The following is a 9,854-nucleotide window of genomic DNA, read 5'->3' on the forward strand; positions in this document are numbered from 1 at the left end:
AATTGGAAGCACAGAATTGTCTAAAATGTCATGGTACGTTGAAGCATTAAGAGTTCCCTTAACTGGTACTAAGGGGCCTAACCCAGTCCCTGAAATGCAGCCCCATACCATTATCCCTCCTTCACCAAACATTACAGTTAATTGGCACAATGCAGTCAGACAGGTCATCTTCTCCTGACATCTGACAATCCAGACTCATCCATCAGACTGCCTGACAGAGAAGCATGATACGTCACTTCACAGGCCATGTTTCTACTATTCCAGAGTCCAGTGGTGGCGTGCTTTACACCACTCCATCCGACACTTGGCACTGCGTTTGGTGGTGTGAGGTTTGGATGCAGCTGCTCAGCCATGGAACCCCATTCCGTGAATTTCTCAGTGCAGTTTCTGTGCAGGAGTTAATGCCAGAAAAAGTTTGGAACTCTGCAGTTATTGAGTCAACAAAGCATTAGCAACTTTGCACTCTGTTACATTAAGTGGCCTGCCACTTTTTAGCAGTTTTTCTAATTCCTAAAGACATTCACTTTGCAATAATACCACTGACAGTTCACTGAGGAATATATAGCAGGAAAGGAATTTCATGTTTCCTGTAAACCTGTAAAAATGTTTGTAAACCTGTCTGCATGGTTAGGTGCTTGATCTTATGCACCTTTGGCAATGGGTCTCAGTGAAACACCTGAAAAGTTTAAATCTAGCATGTGTCACGCCCAGCTCGTACGATCCTCGTGTGCTTCCCTGATCGTGCCCAGCTGTGTCTAGTTATTTTGATCAGTCCTGTCTATTTCAGTCCATGTCTGGCCTGAGTTCATTGTCTGTCATTGATGTTAGTTGGCGTCTGATGTTTCCCGCACCTAGTTCATCCAATAAATCCCCGTTTCCCCGTCTTCCGCTTGCCTGCCTGCTTCTTGCCTGCTCGCCTGCCCGAACGGCCGCCCGCTTCACCCAGCGATCGCGACCAACCCTGACAGCATGTTTCATGGCTTCACTGCATTTCCCTCCACAATGATCATCTAACTGATGAAGTTGAAGACAGAGCTAAAAATTAGTTAAATCATGACTTCAAGAGTTATCCAAGGGACAAGAGATTCTGAAAAATCTGAGATGGAACTACTGGTTGGGCTGGTCATTGCCTCCTTTTTCTAAATGAAGTTTCAAACTTTACTTAATTAATGTATGTATATCTGTTTTATAATGTTTAAACAAAAAGCTTTTTAATGGATTTGCATCTTATATATCCTACAGTGTGCTTGCGCATTTGATTCCTCCTTGATTCAGGTGAAAAAGAAAATAACTGGCAAGAGAGACAGAGAGAAACTTCTGGGAAGATTTGTTGTCCAAAGTTGAACTGAGTGTCCAAACCCTTTTGGATGTCAAATTTCATCTAGGTTCATCTAAATCACCCATTACCCACTGTAATTCTTTCAATACCAACCTCTGTAGACGTCACACAGCATCACTGCCAACAAAATAAGAGGGTTATAGTTAAATTAGATAAAGGAATTTTGTGTAAAATTTGCCAATCTGGGTTTTCAGCACCATGGACAGGAACCTACTGTGGCTTAAAGTGGCATTATTATGCTCACTTTCAGTTTAAATTTGTATTTTTAGGCTCTACTAGAATAGAGTTTGCATGCTTCAGTGTTCCAAAATCACATATCATTTCTCATTAATGCACATCTCTATTCACCCTCTGTCTAATCCCACCCCCAATGAGTCCAGTGTGGTTTGATTGGTCAGCTTACCCTTCATTCCCCTGTCTTGCAGTCCGCAGATGGATCCTTGCAGGTAGACAGCCAATAAGGACTGTGTTATGAAGAGACCTCATCATGTTTTAAAAGTAAGGGCTGGAATTCCAATGAGGTGTTTTAGGCAGATGAGAGAAGAGTGGTTTCTGTGGTGAGAGTTACTCCCTTTGCTATGTACTTTGCGTCTTAAGACTTTGCAATTGTTTACATGCACCTGAAGCCATATAACACATGAATAGAAAGGGAAAAGCATAATAGGTCACATTTAGTGAGTGTTATACCAGTTTCCAGTACATTATTTTATATGTAAATCTCTTTTGACGTTGACCAGAAGGTATGTGATATCTTTCTCCCCTTACCTCTTATCAGATAAGTAAGAGCTGCTGTCAGCTGAGAAAAGCTGGTGTGATTCATTTCATTTCAATTCAATATTACTTCTGTCGTGCATTTTCACATTATATTGTCTCAAAGCACTTTACCTCATCCCTGCGCAAAGGCCCCAGAGAGCAAGCCAGTGGCAAGGAAAAACTCCCTAGAAGGAAGAAACCTTGGGAGGAACCAGACTCACAGGGGAAGCCCATCCTCCAAGTGCCGGAACAGGAAGTGATATGAGCAAAATGGCAAGATCCCAATTCACACTGTCTGTATTTTAAGATTTGAGTCTCAAAGTGGGCAGATGATGGCAGGCAGGTGCTGGTGCTGCTTCCGATGACAGGAGGAACTGTGGTACAGCAACAGGGCATAAAGGAGAGACGTTACAGGCTGAGAAAAAAGTGGGCTGTCCTGATTTCATGTCTTTCATCAAGATGGTCACTGATTGGTGGGCTTTGAGGGGGAGCTGTGATCTGAAAACCACAATCATTAAACTGATATTAAACTGATAAGAACAGATACTACACTTGATCTTAGCCAAAAGGCCGAGAAGCGATGCCCGCAGACTGCGCCCCGCCGGGCTCCGGCATGCGGGACGCCGACGGAGCCGGCGCGGCTGGGTCCTCGCCAGCCTCTCTGGGAGGTGGCGCCCGGCGAGACCACGCACGATCCCAGAGGACCAGAAACACGCCACTGGGCAGATAGAGCCGGCCGCTAAGCCGGGCACAGTCTTACTTTGATACAGCAGCGGTGCAGCTCTGCTTGCACAGAGCCTCCAAAAATACAGTGAACTCATCGCTATCCCTCTCCACGGAAATCTTTAGTAAAAGGCGAAAGACTTATACGGGATGAAGAGAGACCCGAGTCGATGCAGAGCCGTCGCTCAGCAGGTGGCCGCTAGCCGGGCCTCCGTGACGCCCCCGCTCGGGGTTGAATTCTCGGGGGCGTCGCAGCCACCGGCCTCGGGGCCCCGACTCCTCCCTGTCCTCCTGGCATCTGAAAGATCTTAGATATTAAGATAAAGATATTAAACTGATAAGAACAGATTTTTTTTTCCATGCTTTATTAAACAGTTCTGTACATTTTAAATGCACACAAAAAACCTTTAAAACAATATTAAACAAATATATCACAGAACCATTCACTATAGGATAAGCAAAACATAACAGTAAAAACAAGTAATACATATACACACTTTAAAATCTGATTACAATCATATGGCCATTAACATAATTAAAATGTCACCTCAAATGCAAGCCATTAAAATATTAAAACCTTAAAAAAGGAACAGACCCGTAGACCTCAGGTCTCGGCACAAGGGTCGGGTTAAAACAGGGTTATACACAATCCTAAGACACCTAAAAAACTGGTTAGTCACATACATGGCACAGCACATAGAATAAAATGTTAATAAATACAGTTAATGTTAATACATCAAAGTGCTAAAAGTGACCAACCACAGCCGTGCACAATTTCAGTACATGCAGTTAATTAAAAAGAATATTTCAAACACCATACACGCACAAAAAAAACAAAGCACACTTACCTAAAACCCAAAGTACCTCCTGTGTGCTTCAGGACAGTGCGTCATGTCGACCCTGTAGGATGGAGCGTCACCACCTAAATGAAACGGGGCTAAAGCCAAAAGAGGCCCTTCCACCTCTCCTTGGCCTCGTGGTAGCCCCGTTGGATGACGTCGGTCTCCATCCTGAAACCCAAATCGGCCCGGATTTTGCGGAATACCCCTTGTGCCTCCAGACGAACCCCTCTGCGGATGAGCGCGGTCCTGGCATTCCAAAGCTCTCGCTTGGTAATGCTGACCAGCAGCCACATCCAGGGGCCGAAGGGGTTATGGAGGTTGGGGTCCCACCCCTTCAACACCTTGTCGTAGGTCAGACCGGGCTGCAGGTCTACATGTCCACACAGGCCCGCTACCAACCCCCAGACTCTCTGTGCATGCCTGCAGTCCCAAAACACGTGCTTGATGGTCTCATCCTCGCTGCACTCGGGCCTGGGGCAGTGGGGGTGTCTGGTCAGCTTATGCCTGTGCAAGACGTCCCTGACTGGCAGCTTACCATGAAGGCACTGCCAGTTCAGGTCCTGCAGCCTGTGATCCAAACCCTTAGGCTGGATTCTCACCCATGTGCCTTCCTCCAGGCCCAACATGGCCCGAGTCTCCCTATGACCAAGCAAAGCCTTGTAAAGCGCTCTGTGCTTGGTCAGGGCCTCTGTCTTGACACCTGCCGGAATAGACTTACTCCACTTGACAGCGTGGCTGTAGTGGACCGGCAGGGTCTCAGCCTTGGGGCCGAGGTTGGTCCACGACGCCACCAGGCGTGTCATGGGGAGAGCCAGCCACAGACGCACAAAGTGCTGATGGGGGTGCTGGAGGGGAGCTGCCAGGCGCGTGCAGAGCTGCGACAAGAACAGGCAGTCAAGCTTGAGAGGAAAGTCCTTTCCGAGATACATCACTTCCCTACGCACACACTCATACCTGCCCCCCCAGACGAGGTTAAAAACATCCCTCGTCAGGCCCCTCCGCATGAAGCGGGGCAAAGGGTACACATGTGCAAGGTAGAGCAGGGTGGGAAGAATATCCACTTTTAAGGCTAAAACCTTACCTTGGAAGGACAGGGACCTGGACTTCCACAGTCCGATCTTCCGCCTGGCGATCGCCAACCGCTCCTCCCAGTTCAACCGGGCGGCACCATCCGAAAGGAAGTTGACCCCCATAACTTTGAGAGGACCGTCACAGAGGGTGAGACCACCTGCGACGTCCTCCCTCGCCTTCCAGCTGCCGAAATACTTGGCCACCGACTTACTGAGGTTGAGCGTCGCGCCAGAGGCCCAACCGAACGCGTGAACGAGGCTCAAGGCATGACCGAGAGACTGATCCGAGCAGACGAAAAGCGTGGTGTCGTCTGCATACTGGGTCAGTTTAACAGTTGTCCCCCCACTTCCTGGGATAAGAAGGCCATCGACCCCGGGGTGGGTGCGAATGGCGCACGCCAGTGGCTCTATATAGAGCGCGTAGAGGAGGGGGGAGAGGGGACATCCCTGCCTCACTCCACTCCGCTGGGGCACCAAATCACTCAGGAAGCCATTGATAACAACATGGCTCCCAACTTCGTTATACAAAGTGTGTAACCACCCCAGGTAATTGGGCCCAAAGCCAAACTTACCCAATACTTTGAACAGGAAGCGGTGATCTACCCGGGCGAAGGCTTTCTCTTGGTCCAAGCTGACCAGCAGGAGAGGGAGGTTCCTATCCTCCACCCAGGCGATGGCGTCGCGGATGAGGTGGAGATTCCACGTCGCCGATCGACCCGGTACTCCACACGTCTGGTCGCTGTGAACCAGATGAGCCATGGCCTTCTTCAGGCGTTCGGTAAGGGTCTTTGCGATGAGCTTTGTGTCTACACAAAGCATGGTCAGGGGCCTCCAGTTGCCAAGGTCGGCCCGATCGCCCTTCTTGTGCAACAAAGAGAGGACCCCCGACCTCATGCTCCTAGTGAGCAAACCCCGGCGCTGAACGTCCTCTACAACCTGCAGTAATTCCGGCCCGAGGACATCCCAAAAGGTGGAATAAAATTCCACCGGGAGCCCATCAAGGCCAGGTACCTTGCGGCGGTTCATCTTGCCAAGCACTGCGGTCAGCTCGGCCAAGGTGATGGGGGCTTCTAAGCCGTCCCGGATGTCACTGGGAAGACAAGGTGAGATGTTATCTAGGAAGCGCACCCCAGCAACCGGGTCCGTGTCCCTAACATTAAAAAGGTTAAGATAAAACAATTTAGCAACCTCCAGCATGTCTGATGTATCCGTGACTATATTGCCATTTGAGGCACGGAGAGAGCTAAAGCTCTTCTCCTCCCGGGCTTCCCTGGCTCTGTGGGAAAAAAAAGAATTGCACTTTTCATCATTTTCCAAATAAAATATTTTGTCGCGGAGCATTTGGGCCGAGGCAGCCTGTTCATGCAGGCGCCTCAGCTCACCCTTTATGTCAAGCAGCCGCTCGTGGTTGATGGTGCCCCCGTTGTTGTGAGCGGCGTATTCATCCCGCAACCTTCTCTCCAGCTGCAGAATGGAGAACTTCTTCTCCATCCTGCGCTGCTTGCTGTACTGCATGGAGAAGGTTCGGATGCTGTCCTTCACACTCTCCCACCATTCGGCCACGGAGGGGAAGGTAGGCTTGTCCTTCTGCCACTCGGAGAAGTGATCTAAAAAAAGGTGTCTAAAATCTCTCTCCTCCAGGATCTGCAGGGTCATTTTCCAATAGCCGCCCCCATATACAGGGGCGTCTATGGAGACAATGGCCTCCACTGCCAGATGGTCAGTGGGCCACTGTGGGGAGAGGGACACCTTTTTAAAAACAACGGGGGGTGAAGCTAAAATGTAGTCGATGCGGCTGCTGGCTCCGCGACTATTATGCCAGGTGAAGCCCGGCATACTGGGGTTGCATGTTTTAAAACCGTCAACAAGTTTAAAGGAACAAATAAAATGGCGAAAATGCCCTGAGCTGACATCCTGTCTACCCTCCAACGAGATGTTAAAGTCCCCTCCTAAAATCAAGTGTCGATCTGTGACACAGAACGGGGACAACTCTTCAAAGAGAGTTATACGGGACGAGGCCTCCACCGGAGCGTAGACACATATGGCCCGGAGGCGCTGTCCCCTCCATGTGGCGTCCACTCCCAAAACCCTGCCCTGAAGGACGGTAAACGCACTTACTTCTTCAAAGGCGCGGTCGCCAAAAAGGATCCCGACGCCTGAGGAGTGGACGCCACCTACGCTCCAGTAGGATCTACCCCTCTTCCACTGTCGTGAAAAGAGAGCCTCGTCCCGCTGGTCCCGGAGGTGGACTTCCTGCAGAAAACAAATGCTGAAGGGAGAAGATGCCAGCTGGTTAAAAACAGATGTGCGTTTTAAAATGTTCCTCAAACCCCTTACATTCAAGGTGACAATATTAAAATTGGCCATAGAATGTTAAAATAATAAAATACAATTAAAAACAACAAACTAAAATAATAAAAGCCAGCCATTAAAAACAATACTGTCCTACTGCCCCCCCTCCTCAGTCAACCTCAAAAGGTCCCCCAATTCCAGCCCCCCCAGGTACTCCTGTTCATTAGCAGTGTCCTGTTGACCGCTGTACTCCTGGGGGGGTACAGGGGACTGTCCCAAGTCCCACACCAGACGGGGGGCCTCTAACATCGGGGAGGGGGGACACTGTCGGCCTTGGTCCCCGGCCGCCACTGCTGGCGAGGTGGCCGCCGGAGGGCTGGGTGCGTCGGGTTGCGCCTCCCTTCTGCTCTTCTTCCTCCCCCGGGGGGATGCACCGCTCTTCTTTCGCCTGCTGCTGACGCCTGGAGCCAGGGCGAGCTGCTCCACCTTGTTCGGAGACCCCTCCTGCATTGGTGTCGCACTCGAAGGGGCCTCCTCCACCTCGACCAGGGCTTCTCCTCCTGCCCCCGTCGCCGGCTGTTCCCGCCCAGTCGTGGGGGCTAGAGCTCCCCCACCATTCTCCGTGCCGACTGCTCTGTTACCCGACAGAGCGTCGGCATATGTAGTCTTTTTCTGTGGGCAGGAACGAGCCAGATGGTCCTCGCCGTTACAGTGTTTGCAGCGACGGGGGCCCTTGCAGTCCCTGGCCATGTGCCCCGACTCCAGGCAGTTGCGGCAGCGCAGGTTGGTGCATCCCTCCAGGGTGTGTCCAAAGCTGTGGCACTGCCGGCAGAAGGGAGGCTGTCCAGAATAAAAAAGGTATGCCTTATTGCCCTGTAGGTTAAAATAGGCTGGGGGGTGGCTAAAACCGCCTGCCCCATTAGCGTCCGGGCGCAGGCGGGCCTGGAACTGGCATCGGCCAGTCCAGATCCCCAGCTCATCCCGGATGTCCCTGTGTCCAGGAAGGAGGTCCACATACTTTTTTAAAAACTGGGTGACGGCCCCGGCAGTAATGTGTGGGTTGAAACAATAGACCATTATTACCTGCTTGTCGGGCCACCACAGCGGCTCGATGTTGTAACGTCCGAGGAGGGGGTGCTGGGCCCCCTCCTTGCTCCGCTCCAGGACCTTGGTGTAACTCTCGTCGGTGGACAAGGTGACCTCGAAGAAGCGGAAGGGGCCATTCCGCTGTACGCAGAGGATGTCCGGCATCTGAAGGCCCAACGCTCCAAAGGCCACCTCCCGGATGAAGGCCAGCCGGTCGGGGAAGGTGCCCACCTCCCCCTCAGCCCTCCAGCAGAACCGGGCGGTATTCCGCAGGCCCCCGCCTGCTACCAGCCACGGCCCGCTGAAGGGCTTCCTCGATGGTCCGCCGGCCGTTGCCATCCGGGAAGGTCCACCGACGTCGCCGCTGGAGCAGAGTCCTTCCGCCGCCGTGGTCCCGACGTCCGCCGTCCGCCAATCCGGGATGAGTCGAGCAGAGCTAAACTATAAAAGCAGCTAAAAATAAAAACACCAGTTCGCCCAGCAGGGCGGCGGACAAGCCACCAGCCACTGCGGGATCCCCAGCCTACTAAAAACAGAAATAAAAGCAGGGATAAAAGGCTAAAAAGGAAGGCACGGGTCGCCCCGTGGCAGCGGCGGTCAAGCCACCTGCTGGTCACGCCTTAGGTTCACCGTGCCTCCCTCTAAAAAACCCGACGCAGTCCGTAAAAAAGCAGTAAAAAGTCAGTAAAATCCACTTGATCTTAGCCAAAAGGCCGAGAAGCGATACCCGCAGACTGCACCCTGCCGATTTTTAAATAATATTATGCGTGTACTACTTACATTAACACAAAATCACAATCTAAAAGGCTGAAACACCATGCAAATCAATGCCAACCCAGTACAATAAGAATTTTAAGGATAACATTTAACAAATAGAACTACCTGCAGAACTATTACCCTTAAAACAGGCAAAAGAGCAATTCCACCAGCAAATACAATTATACACCATTAAAATCTAATTACATGGCCAATAAAACAATTAAAATGTTACCTTATATGCATGCCAATAAAAAGTTAAGATAAAAAAAAAAGTTCAAAAAGGAACATACCCGCAGACTTCCGACCTCTGCACAAGGGTCGGGCTAAAACACTGTCATACACCTTCCTAAAACACATAAAAGCAGTAACCTTAGGAACAAAATAGGTCAATCACAGAATAAACAGCACAACAGATAAAATAAAATGTTAATAATGTTAATACTGATGAATATGTGCTAACAGTGATCAACCAAAGAAGTGCTCAGTAAATTCTGTACATGCCATTAAATAAAATCCAAACCAAATAAAACACAAGCACAGAAAAAGAAAGCAAACTTACATAAAACCCGAGGTGTCCTTTGTGTGCTTCAGGAAAGCACATCATGTCAACCCTGTAGGATGGATTGTCACCACCTAGACGTACTGGGGCAGCCTAGGATCAAGGCAGTTAGATGGATGTCAGCTTACCTCTAGGGGTAGGTCGTTTAGGTGGATGGCAGCTTATTTCTGTGATCAGGGTGTTTGGGCAAATGTCAGCTTGCCTCTGAGATCAGAGTGTTTAGGTGGAAGCGAGGTTACCTCAGGGGTCAGGGGGCTGGGTCACAGGCAGCCTACCTCTGGGGTTAGGACATTTGCGTGACTGTGAGCTTACCTGAGGGGCCTGCGTGTTTGGGTGGACCGCAGCTTGCCTCTGGGATCAGGGTATTTGGGTAAATGTCAGCTTACCCCAGAGAACAAGGCAATTAGATGATAGGTAGTTTACCTCTGGGA

The 9,854-nt window shown here is 50.3% G+C and overlaps 1 non-coding gene and 1 pseudogene across 1 annotated transcript; both read right to left on the minus strand.

The window, feature by feature from the left end:
• Positions 1–2,575: 2,575 nt before the first annotated feature.
• LOC125722042 (U2 spliceosomal RNA) lies at positions 2,576–2,674 on the minus strand (annotated as a pseudogene).
• Positions 2,675–2,871: 197 nt separating this feature from the next.
• On the minus strand, positions 2,872–2,985 carry LOC125722112 (U5 spliceosomal RNA). Its single transcript, XR_007386142.1, has one exon. It is a non-coding gene; the product is annotated as a U5 spliceosomal RNA (small nuclear RNA).
• Positions 2,986–9,854: the final 6,869 nt, after the last annotated feature.

Source organism: Brienomyrus brachyistius, unplaced genomic scaffold, assembly GCF_023856365.1.
Source record: "Brienomyrus brachyistius isolate T26 unplaced genomic scaffold, BBRACH_0.4 scaffold36, whole genome shotgun sequence".
Classification (NCBI taxonomy): Eukaryota; Metazoa; Chordata; class Actinopteri; order Osteoglossiformes; family Mormyridae; genus Brienomyrus; species Brienomyrus brachyistius.